A 12,542-nucleotide genomic window follows, 5' to 3' on the forward strand; every position below is an offset into this window, starting at 1 on the left:
ATTTGGGTGTATATATCGTTAAGAGGGGCTTTCCAGGTGGTAAAGAATCTGCCTGACAGAGGAGGAGTTGCAGGAGGAGACACAGGTTTGATCGCTGGGTTGGGAAGAGCCCCTGGAGAAGGGCATGGAAACTCACCCCAGTATTCCTGCCTGGGAAGTCCCATGGACAGAGAAAGCTGACAGCTACAGTCCACAGGGTCGCAAAGAATCAGACACAACTGAGCGTGCACGCCAGCGTAGTTAAGGAACTTAACCAGTCATTACAACAGGCAAAACCGACAAGAAAAATCCCAACTTAAAATTCTTCCCTTGGGTTATATCAGATGCTCCTTTCAGATGGAAAAGACAGCTGTCCATTATCATTAACATTTCACTCAAAAGCACAAAAATATATTGCGGGAAAGTCATTTACAAGATTATAACAGAAGTTTCTTTTTTTCCCCACCTCTACTGCATCTGTTACTGATAACCAGCTTCAGCCAGCTTTTAGTAACTGAATACAGTCCGAGAACATCTTGCATTCCTCTGAAAACTGACATTTTTTCCCTTTTGATAATCAGAGCAAAGCACTTGACCTCTTGCTTTGGCTGCCAGAAATCTTAGTGCCAGCTTTTATATTTGATCATAGCAATTATGGTGCCCTTCATCATTGCTTCACATGTTCTCTTATGCACTCTTAACTGTTTTTCTTTTCCCATTTCTGTCTCTCTGAAAACTCTGTATAAACTTATTTAAAAAGAGAAAAGACACGTGAATTTAATTTTAAATAGATTTATTTGCAGCTCTTCATAAGAATTATATAAAATCCCCTAGATATGTAACTTGGTCCTTTTATGGCTGATTCTCTTATTGTTCTGTTATCGGATGTCATTAATCATTAAACTAAAGACACATTTTAAGCATGTATACCTCACCAAGCCCCAGGCTAATGTCAGGGAGATGCAGAGTAAATGACAATTATGGACCTACTGCTCATACAATTTACAGGATCAAGAACAACTTGCAAGCCGTACGTTTAGCAACTTTATTCTTATCAGTTAGAACAATTAAGTGAATATTTAAATTGACATCTCAGTCAAGGTTACTTTAAATTGATGCTGACTATTAAATACTTAGGTATACTCCCTGGTATAGACTCAGACTGTAGAGCGTCTGCCTACAGTGCAGGAGACCTGGGTTCGATCCCTGGGTTGGGAAGATCCCCTGGAGAAGGAAATGGCAACCCACTCCAGTATTCTTGCCTGGACAATCCCATGGATGGAGGAGCCTGGTAGGCTACAGTCCATGGGGTCACAAAAAGTCAGACATGACTGAACGACTTCACTTTCTTTCATTAAATACTTATGTGCTTCCCTGGTGGCTCAGATGGTAAAGAATCCACCTGCAATGCAGGAGACCTGGGTTCAATCCTTGGGTTGGGAGGATCTCCTGGAGAAGGGCATGGCAACCCACTCCAGTTTTCTTACCTGAAGAATCCCCATGGACAGAGGAGCCTGACAGGCTACAGTCCATAGGGCCGCAAAGAGTTAGACACTACTGAGTGACTAAACATACACACTAAATATTTGAAAAATAAAAGATTTTTTCCCTGGAAATATCAGAAGGTAGAGCACTCACTTTTGTCATGATTTTTCCTTCTATCTTGATTTTAACTTTGGTTTCGTGAATGCTAATGATTAGGGTTAGCTTTTGTGAACTCACATCTTTATTAATATTCAATACCATATTTTTCCAAAGATAGAAACTGGAAACTGTACTCACCGAAAGCATTTTAAGAGAATTATCCAAGCTGGTGGTCTGCACAGAGACAGCTTTCCCTGCGTGCCTTGTTACTTGGAATGTACCCTGAACTAGGCAGAATTATACCTAAAAGGTGTGATTTGTTCTCCATAGTAATAAAATGCTATTGTTTGAAAATAGGGCAGTAAATATAAAATGGAATGAATACATAAATAAAAATGCAAGTGTTAAAAAAAAAAACTAAATTTAATCCAGAACCCAAATAAACAGACAACACAGAGAGCCAGAAGTTGGGTCTTAACATTGTATAATGATGGCATTTTCAGTATGCAGCAAAATACTCAGGTTTCTTTGGATACACCAAGCAAAGATTAAATTGGGTTCATTAAAGAGCTGTAGTAAACACTTCTGAGAAAGTTTCAAAAGTCTATTTTTTGTTGAAAGTTGGTTTTTTGAAGTTCCAATACTTTGGCCACCTGATGCGAAGAACTGACTCATTGGAAAAGACCCTCTTGCTGGGAAAGATTGAAGGCAGGAGGAGAAGGGGATGACAGAGTATGAGATGGTTGGGTCACCGACTCGATGGACATGAGTTTGAGCAAGCTCCGGGAGTTGGTGATGGACAGGGAAACCTAGCATACTACAGTCCATGGGGTCGCAAAGAGTTGGACATGACTGAGTGACTGAACTGAACTGAACTGATCTGAATTCGTGTGATAAATATTTTTCAATAAACCAGAATATCAGTTCTATGTGCTATCTCATTTCTTTTTTTACAGTCACTGCAACAATATCTACCCAAACATATCCAGAAGATTCATTGTTTTCTTTTTAGTATTAGCCTTCTTTTTAATTATAGTGAACACAGACATTTCTAAATAGAGGAGGGAAATTACTTCAAGGGAGATTAGGCAAATGTTCCACCACAGCTTCTTAGAAAGCAGCACGTCCTCTGGCCTTCTTGTTACCTCTGGATTTTGCTCAGGAGAGACAGCATCTAATCAGTGGTTTCTAGATTGCTGAGGAGTGTGCTTACACAAGTTTGGAGGAGAACAAAGCTTCTACATTCTCTCAACTCAGGGTTAGCATCAATGCTTTGCTGCTTGAATAGGAAACTGCAGTGCACGTTGACCTGGGGGCAGAGAATGTGTTCCATTCCTAGAAAGAGACAGAGCATGCACAATGTCCTGTTTGGTGGAGAGAAGAACATAGCGCCGTGGAGGTGACTGAGCTTGTTTTTCGACCCTGCTCTGCTGCAGAAAATTATGTGACCATCCATCAAATGGTCATCCATCAAAAAGAGATAAGGAAAGATCTTAAAGATGCAAATTCCTCTGTAGAAGCTGACCAAAACATCCCATGGAACCTCATCCTTCACATAAGGACAGGGAAAATCCACACTTTCCTAATGAGTTCTCCCTCCTTCATCCTACCTTCCCCTAGATAAATCCTCAAACTGATTTGCCTTGAAGGTTTAGACACACTCATTGTCTGAGCCCTTTCTCTCTGTTTCACAAACTCTACCATATCTTTTCACCTGCCACTAATATATTCCAGATACCATAAAGACCCAAGACATACCCGTTGAGTCAGAATAGTATAGATGTTGACTTCAATTTAGTTTTGATTATTTTCCAATAATTTAATAATTCCTTTTTGTCAGCCTAAGACTTCGTTAGAGTAAAAAAACATTCAGCTCCCAATTACTTTCTCCCCTTTTATGCTAACCAAGTGGTTGTCAATGAGGTTTCCTTTCCTAGTGACAGGTAAAGCTTTATAGATGGTCTCATAAGACTAAAATGCTTGAAAACATCTATCTTTTTCCTAACTAACAGGCAGTTCATCATTTTTAAGCAATGTAATAGACAACCATCAGAGATTCAACATGAAGACTTCCTGCCTGAGTTAATACTAATTAGTTTTCGCATTTTAATGCTGAGGAATGGGGTTCTCAGGGATTATATTTGGCCAAACATAGAAAAATAATTGTTACTAACATTGCTATATTTAAACATTTCCACTCATTATACTTTACTTTTCACTTGAACAAATTTTACTGAATATATCTCAAATTCCCAGAGTCTCAGTAAAAAGGGTAGAAAAATGTTGTACAAAGACATCCAGACAGCAATTGTCACATTGATGACCTCAGAAGAAGCCTAACTCGCGCTCTTCCAGGGAACTGAGACCACTGCTTCCAGGGTCAAGTTCTCCTTTTAAGGGCATACTGAGGCAGAGTAGTTCCTCTTCTGCCTTAATTTCTGTCACTGCCTCTCCCATGGGGCAGTCATGCTCCCTTCTCCTGACTGCCACAATTATATCTTCAAATGCTACCAGGTCTCACCTGCAGAATCAGTATATCCTGAGAGCACTACTCTACTAGGTACCGTCTCAGGACAGGAGGTAAGAAAAAGAAAAAGGAAAGGAGCTGGTATATTAAAAAAGTTTTCCTTCACAGAAGATTAAGTTCAGGTATGACCAGGAACATGAAGATTTCAGTGTATTCAAACGGATAGACCTTTCAATGTAGCATTTTTAGCCTGCTAATAACTGGCCAAATTATCTTTATGAAAAACAAAGGAACGTTTTCACTTAGATAAGTCAAATCTGTTGTGTTTGTGAAATTTCCAGATAGTTAACCATGCCTAGACTTAGCTATGCTCTTTTAAATATTGTATGCACAGTAACATAAAATTAGCAGAAGGCAAATAATTCAGCCAGCAAATTCATGAGCTCTTCCCAGATGCTGCACTTTTATATTGAAAATTACATTGAAGAAAATTACAGCAGAAATATTGATCCAGGAAATAATATTTTACAGAAGATTATGTACGGAATAAAATCCGTGTTGGATTACTTAAACCCAAATCATTTGAATCAATACAGTATTTATATGAGTATAATATTCAGTCAGGCAAAAGACTGTTTTGTCTAAACTATCAGGTGTTTCACACTGAAGTGTGGCCATATGTAAAATCATTATTTGAGCTTCCAAAACTCTGTTTCTCTCTTTTCCCTCGAGTCCCAAATGCTCCCTCTCTTCTATATGCATGCCCCGACATTCCTGCCTCCAAAATGATCTCTACTATCCCATCAAATTATGCCTTACATTTCATTTGAAGTACATTTAATAAAATGTACTTTTGTAATTAAAATTTTCATGTTATTTCATATTAATAAAACAGAAGCAGGAAAAAGAAGTGATCTTTTCAAATGACTTAGTCAAGAAAACATGTCCTATTTACCTACTGGAAAGTATAAATACAGAAACCACATCCAAATTCATAACCTCTCAACAATGCTGATATCTGCACCCTTGCTTTCTTCATAGCTTATGAGCATTCACAGATGAGGAATGGATGGTACTCTGATGAGTAAAGAGCATTAGCTTTCAGAGGACAAAATATATTTTAAAAGCTTTTGAGGAAAGCAGAACAGGAACAATGAAGGAAATACGTTATTTAGAAGGGATTAAATTTCATCAAATTTCTTGGTTATCATATATAAATAACTAAATCCAATTTACATAAATCAAAGTCCAATCTGAAATATGCTTCCCTCCCAGAGTCTATCATATATTGTCAAGAGCACCCAAACAGAAAGGAGATGACATGGCTAGATTAGTGGTTACTCTGTACTATCTAAGCATCTCATGGAGTGTGGAGCATGTGGGAAGATGTCGTGACTGGATGCTGAAGTAATCACTTGGGCTTAGTACTCAAGTCCTTACTATGGAGAAAGTGGGTTTGTTTATTAGTTTGTTATTGCAATTATTTAAAGGTTTAATGTGACTGATAATTTTTATTTTTTTTACATCATGAGTAAATGCCTTTAGATTCTCTATCACAGTTCATTTCATGGTAATATTGATATGTTGGCATTCACTAGTCCTGTGTTTTACCATTTTCCTTTGTGCCCTGTTTTCTAAGGGTATAGGAATGCAGAAGGTAATTACAACCAAGGAAGCCGCCAAATTTATGTACTAAAATAATCAAAGCCCTCAATATCTCATTGTACATTTTCCATCTGAGAATCCCTTGAAAGCACTGTTGTCATTTTATTTTCCACACTTTTCTATGAACTGCTGACAGATAAATAAAAAGATTTTTTAAATATTCTGAAGTTCAGTTATTATTTACCAACTCCAAGGTATGAAATGAAGTTCCTGCTTCAGAATCATGAATTTAATAACCTCAGCATATCTTAGAATGCCATCCAGGAAAAAACCTAATGTGCATTGCATCCTGAAAGCCAAGTAGGGTCTCTCAATGCTCTGGTTAGAGAAAGCCAAATTCAATTTCCAAAATCCAAGTTAGTTATGCTTGGTATAAGCCTACCAAATCTCTTAATCTTCACAATGATCATAGAGGATTTTTTTGCTGATAAGTAGGGAATTAGTGAAACAATGTCTGAATTGGTACAAATCCTTCCCATAATTCAAAACATAGCTGAAAGCAAATAACATCAATGGTAAGTGGGCGAGTGATGCTAATTTTAATTGTGAAGGCCTATAAATAAATACTGTTTTGCAAATATTTTCCCTTCATTGAGGAAGAAAATTAAATCTCTCTTTGTTGAAGTTACTGCAACCTGTATTTCAATGTGTAGACTATGGATCTGATTTAGCAGCATGTACAGAAACATTTTAAGGGGCAGGATAATGATTTATTTCAGTGTATATCCAGCTAACTCATTTTCTTTCCCTCAGCAAATTACAATTTTGCATTAACTTTCTGAGAACTGGGATGCAAAGATTAGTGTTTATTTGGGTGGTAAATTGACTGTCACTCTGGCTCAGATGGTAAAGAATCTGCCTGCAATGAGGGAAACATGGGTTCTATCCCTGGGTCGGGAAGACCCCCTGGAGAAGGGAATGGCAATCCACTACAGTATTCTTGCCTGGAGAATTCCATAGACAGAGGAACCTAACGGGCTGTAGTTCACGTGGTTGCAAAAAGTTGGACATGACTGAGCAACTTTCTTTTCTTTCTAAAAAAACCAGCCTGCTTTTCTTGTTAAAGTCTTCACAAAACTATCCAGTAAAAAAATAAATAAATAATAAACTATCCAGTAGAATGTGCTTATAGATCACTAGGTGGATGGTAGATTCCCTGTGAAATCTCAGAGAGTTAAAAAAGTGACTTTTCTCAAAATAGTTGCTAAAGTTATATAAGTTGAAAAGAGGTACACATTTTTTTCTTCTTTTCAAATTTTTATTGGCATATAGTTGATTCAGTGTTGTGTTAGCTTCTGCTGTATAACAAAATGACTCAGTTATACGTATACATATAACCAGTCTTTTTCAGATTCTTTTCCCATATTGGTCATTGCAGAGTACTGAGAAGAGTTCCCTGTGCTACATGCGGCTGCTGCTGCTGCTAAGTCGCTTCAGTTGTGTCCAGCTCTGTGCGACCCCACAGATGGCAGCCCACCAGCCTCCGCCGTCCCTGGGATTCTCCAGGCAAGAAACTGGAGTGGGTTGCCATGTCCTTCTCCCCTGTGCTGTATAGTAGATCCTTATTAGCCATCTGTTTTACGTACAGCGGTCTGTGTCTGTCCACCTCAAGCTTCCTATTTATCCCTCCCTCTCCCTTTCCCCCACCTCCCCAGGCAAACATCACTTTGTTTTCTACATCTGTGGCTCTACTTCTGTTTTGTAAATAAAGTTCATTTGTACAATTCTTTTTAGATTCCACATATAAGGGATATATGATATATAATATTTGTCTTTCTCTGTCTTCACTCAGTATGACAATCTCTAGGTCCATCCATGTTGCTGCAAATGATATTATTCTGTTCTTTTTTATGGATGAATAATATTCCATTGCATATATGTACCACATCTTTATCTATTCATCTATCATTGGATATTTAGGTTGCTTCCATGTCCTGGTGACTGTAAATCGTGCTGCAATGAATACTGGGGTCATGTGCCTTTTGAAATTATGGTTTTCTTTGGATATATGCCCAGGACTGGAATTGCAGGATCATATGGTAGCTCTAATTTTAGTTTTTTAAGGAAATTCCATACTGTTTTCCATAGTAGCTGCACCAATTTAAATTTCCACCAAAAGTGTAGGAGGGTTCTCTTTTCTCCATGCCCTCTTGAGCACTTCCTGTCAGTTAATTTTTTCATGATAGCCAATCTGATCAGAGTAAGTGATACCTCATTGTAGTTTTGATTTTCCATTTTTCTAATAATTAGTGGTGTTGAATGTCTTTTCATGTGCTTTTTGGCCATCTGTATGTCTTCTTTGGAGAAATGCCTGTTTAGATCTTTCACCCATTTTTTGATTGGGTTGTTTTTTTGATATTGAGCTGCATGAGCTATTTGTATATTGTGGAGATTAATCCCTTGTCAGTCACCTTATTTGCAAGTATTTTCTTCCATTCTCAGGGTTGTACTTTTGTCTTGCTAATGGTTTCCTTTTCTGTGCAAAATCTTTTAAGTTTAATTAGGTCTTATTGGTTTATTTTTGTTTTTATTTTCACTAGGAGATGGATCAAAAAAGATATTGCCATGATTTATGTCAGAGAGTGTTCTGCCTATGTTTTCCTCTAAGATTTTTATAGTGTCCAGCCTTACTTTTCAGTCTTTGGTATATTTCAAATTTATCTTTGTGTATGGTGTTCAGTTCAGTTCAGTCGCTCAGTCGTGTCCAACTCTTTGTGACCCCATGAATTGCACGCAGCACGCCAGGCCTCCCTGTGCATCACCAACTCCCGGAGTTTACTCAAACTCATGCTCATCGAGTTGGTGATGCCATCCAGCCATCTCATCCTCTGTCGTCCCCTTCTCCTCCTGCCCCCAATCCCTCCCAGCATCAGAGTCTTTTCAAATGAGTCACTTTTCGCATCAGGTGGCCAAAGTATTGGAGTTTCAGCTTCAACATTAGTCCTTGCAATGAACACCCAGGACTGATCTCCTTCAGGATGGACTGGTTGGATCTCCTTGCAGTCCAAGGGACTCTCAAGAGTCTTCTCCAACACCACAGTTCAAAAGTCACAGTCCACGAACCTATGGACACCTTATCTTCGACAAAGGAGGCAAGAATATACAATGGAAAAAAGAGAACCTCTTTAACAAGTGGTGCTGGGAAAACTGGTCAACCACTTGTAAAAGAATGAAACTAGAACACTTTCTAACACCATACACAAAAATAAACTCAAAATGGATTAAAGATCTCAATGTAAGACCAGAAACTATAAAACTCCTAGAGGAGAACTTAGGCAAAACACTCTCCGACATAAATCACAGCAAGATCCTCTATGACCCACCTCCCAGAATATTGGAAATAAAAGCAAAACTAAACAAATGGGACCTAATGAAACTTAAAAGCTTTTGCACAACAAAGGAAACTATAAGCAAGGTGAAAAGACAGCCCTCAGATTGGGAGAAAATAATAGCAAATGAAGCAACAAAGGATTAATCTCAAAAATATACAAGCAACTCCTGCAGCTCAATTCCAGAAAAATAAATGACCCAATCAAAAAATGGGCCAAATATCTAAACAGACATTTCCCCAAAGACATACAGATGGCTAACAAACACATGAAAAGATGCTCAACATTCATTATCAGAGAAATGCAAATCAAAACTTCAATGAGGTACCATTACATGCCAGTCAGAATGGCTGCTATCAAAAAGTCTACAAGCAATAAATGCTGGAGAGGGTGTGGAGAAAAGGGAACCCTCTTACACTGTTGGTGGGAATGCAAACTAGTACAGCCACTATGGAGAACAGTGTGGAGATTTCTTAAAAAACTGGAAATAGAACTGCCATATGACCCAGCAATCCCACTCCTGGGCATACACACCGAGGAAACCAGATCTGAAAGAGACATGTGTACCCCAATGTTCATCACAGCACTGTTTATAATAGCCAGGACATGGAAGCAACCTAGATGCCCATCAGCAGACGAATGGATAAGAAAGCTATGGTACATATATACAAAGGAATATTACTCAGCCATTAAAAAGAATACATTTGAATCAGTTCTAATGAGATGGATGAAACTGGAGCCCATTATACAGAGCAAAGTAAGCCAGAAAGATAAACACCAATACAGTGTACTAATGCATGTATTGTAATTTCATTCTCTAACATGTAGCTGTCCAGTTTTCCCAGCACCACTTATTGTAGAGACTGTCTTTTCTCCATTGTATATTCTTGCTTCCTTTGTCATAAATCAGGTGACCACAGGTGCTTGGATTTATATCTGGGCTTTCTGTCCTGTTCCATTGATCTATATTTCTATTTTTGTTCCAGTTTTGATTATCCTGTACCCTTCTGTCTATACTGTACCTTTGTAGTATAGTCTGAAGTCAGGGAGATTGATTCCTCCAGCTGTTTTTCTTTTTCAAGATCGCTTTTGCTGAGATATACACTTGAATGTTACTTTAAAACCAGGACTAAAATGATGCTATCAAAGGCTTCAGTTTAGTTTTCTGTTTCCAGTGGACAATCTCTCTTATAAATGAAAAAAATCAAACTGGAACACTGAAGCTTTGTTCAATGATAGCCTTTAGTATTTTAATTTAGTGTGTGTTTTATTATTTGCTGGTTCAATGTAAGGAACTGAGACCTGTTGGCAGAAGACATCATAAGAATAAGCTGATGTCACTGGGAGAGACTGAAGTGATGGAGGACTGAAGAAAAGCTAAACTAGTGCTACTTCTGCACTGCTTTAGAAGCATCTACTTCTGCTTTACTGACTATTCCAAAGCCTTCAACTATGTAGATCACAACAAACTGTGGGAAATTCTGAAGGAGATGGGAATACCAGACCACCTCACCTGCCTCTTAAGAAACCTGTATGCAGGTCAGGAAGCAACAGTTAGAACTGGACATGGAAAAACAGACTGGTTCCAAATAGGAAAAGGAGTACTTGAAGGCTGTCTATTGTCACCCTGCTTATTTAACTTATATGCAGAGTACATCATGAGAAACTCTAGGCTGGATGAAGCACAAGCTGGAATCAAGATTGCCAGGAGAAATATCAATAACCTCAGTTAGGCAGATGACACCACCCTTATGGCAGAAAGTGAAGAGGAACTAAAGAGCCTCTTGATGAAAGTGCAAGAGGAGAGTGAAAAAGTTGGCTTAAAGTTCAACATTCAGAAAACTAAGATCATGGCATCTGGTCCCATCACATCATGGCAAATAGATGGGGAAACAGTGGTAACAGTGGCTGACTTTACTATTTTGGTAAATAGTGATTTGCTCCCAAATCACTGCAGATGGTGATTACAGCCATGAAATTAAAAGATGCTTACTCCTTGGGAGGAAAGTTATGACCAATGTAGACAGCGCTGTAATCATGACTTTTGGCTGCAGAATCACCCAGATGTTTGCTTTCAGTGGGTATTTATGTGTTCATCTCAAAATAACTGAATCTAATTCTCTGAGGGTGGGACTGAGAAACATGCTTCATAACAAATCCTGAGATTATTTTTACTGTAGCTTAGAAACCAAACTTCACCCTCCAACCTGTCCTTTGACCTATCTGACCTCATCTGACCTCATCACCTGTTCTTTCTTCACTTTGAATAACTATTCAAAATAAATGTCTTTTTCACCTTTTGTTGGAAATTCTAGCACATGGACTGCTCTTCACCCTTTTTTATAATCAGCTCATGAGAAATCCAACTCCTGGCAGGAATAGCTGTGTGACTTTTCAGGCATGAACATAGGCAGTTGCAGATTTCCTGACAGGCCTCATGAGGAGAGATGCCCTCCACCCACCAGGCTCCCTGCACAGCCTGTGCACTGCAGGCTCTGGAGGGAGGGGCAGGCCTCCTTGGCTGGCCTTGTGCTTCTGCAAATCTGCATTCCTAGCCCAGTGTCTTTGTTTGAAGGTCTCTTTATTTAGGGTCTTCCACAGAGGCCTTGCTTAGACACTGTCATGAAAATCTCCTTACAGGGGAGGGGGAAAACTTGAAGACATTTCTCTCTATTCTACCTCAGGTCTCAGCACTGCTAACACTATCCCCTCTCTCCCTTGGGCCCTCACAGTAAGAAAACCTCTGGAACCTTTTGTTTGAGGCTCCCTCATCAGTGTGATGATCCTTACTTTTGTGCTCACCTACCTGCCCTAAGGTTCTTCCCCAGTGGCTCAGTGGTCAAGAAGCCGCTGTAATGCAGGAGATCCAGATTCGATCCCTGGATCGGAAAAAATCCCCTAGACGAGGGCATGGCAACTCATTCCAGTATTCTTGCCTAGAGAATCCCCTAGAGAGGACTGAGGAGCCTGGCGGGCTACAGAGGTTTAAGGGTCAAAGGTACATAGGTTCAAAGATACATAGGGTCGCAAAAAGTCAGACATGACTGAAGAGCCTGAGCATGCATGCACGCACCTTCCCTAAACCAGGGACTCTCAAATATGGGGAAAGGGAGCAGGGTGGGAGTTGAAGCTTTCTCTGGGTTAGCCTCTTGCTTACACTGTCACAGTAAATGACTAAAGTCTTGACTGTTACCTTCATTTGTTGGCTTACTTTTAATTGGCTGCTCTGGCCCCTGGCAGCTCACCTCTCCAGCTCAGCAGAGATCCTGATAACATTAGGCTCCAATTCTTTTGTAATCCTTCCTAAATCTGTTATTTAAGTATTAGAGAACATCTAGGAAAAGCAAAACTTTAAAAAAGAATTAATCCTGAAATCCAACTGTTTTCCTCCCCAGAGCCTATACAGTGCTGCTGGCAGCTGCAGAAAAAGCACACCACTGTCCAGACCTTTGCAACTATAACTTGATTATCACCAGCCTCAGCCAGGCCATCAGCATGGCCAGCAACCCTGCTACTTC

Source organism: Cervus elaphus, chromosome 29 (genome assembly GCF_910594005.1).
Source record: "Cervus elaphus chromosome 29, mCerEla1.1, whole genome shotgun sequence".
Lineage (NCBI taxonomy): Eukaryota > Metazoa > Chordata > Mammalia > Artiodactyla > Cervidae > Cervus > Cervus elaphus.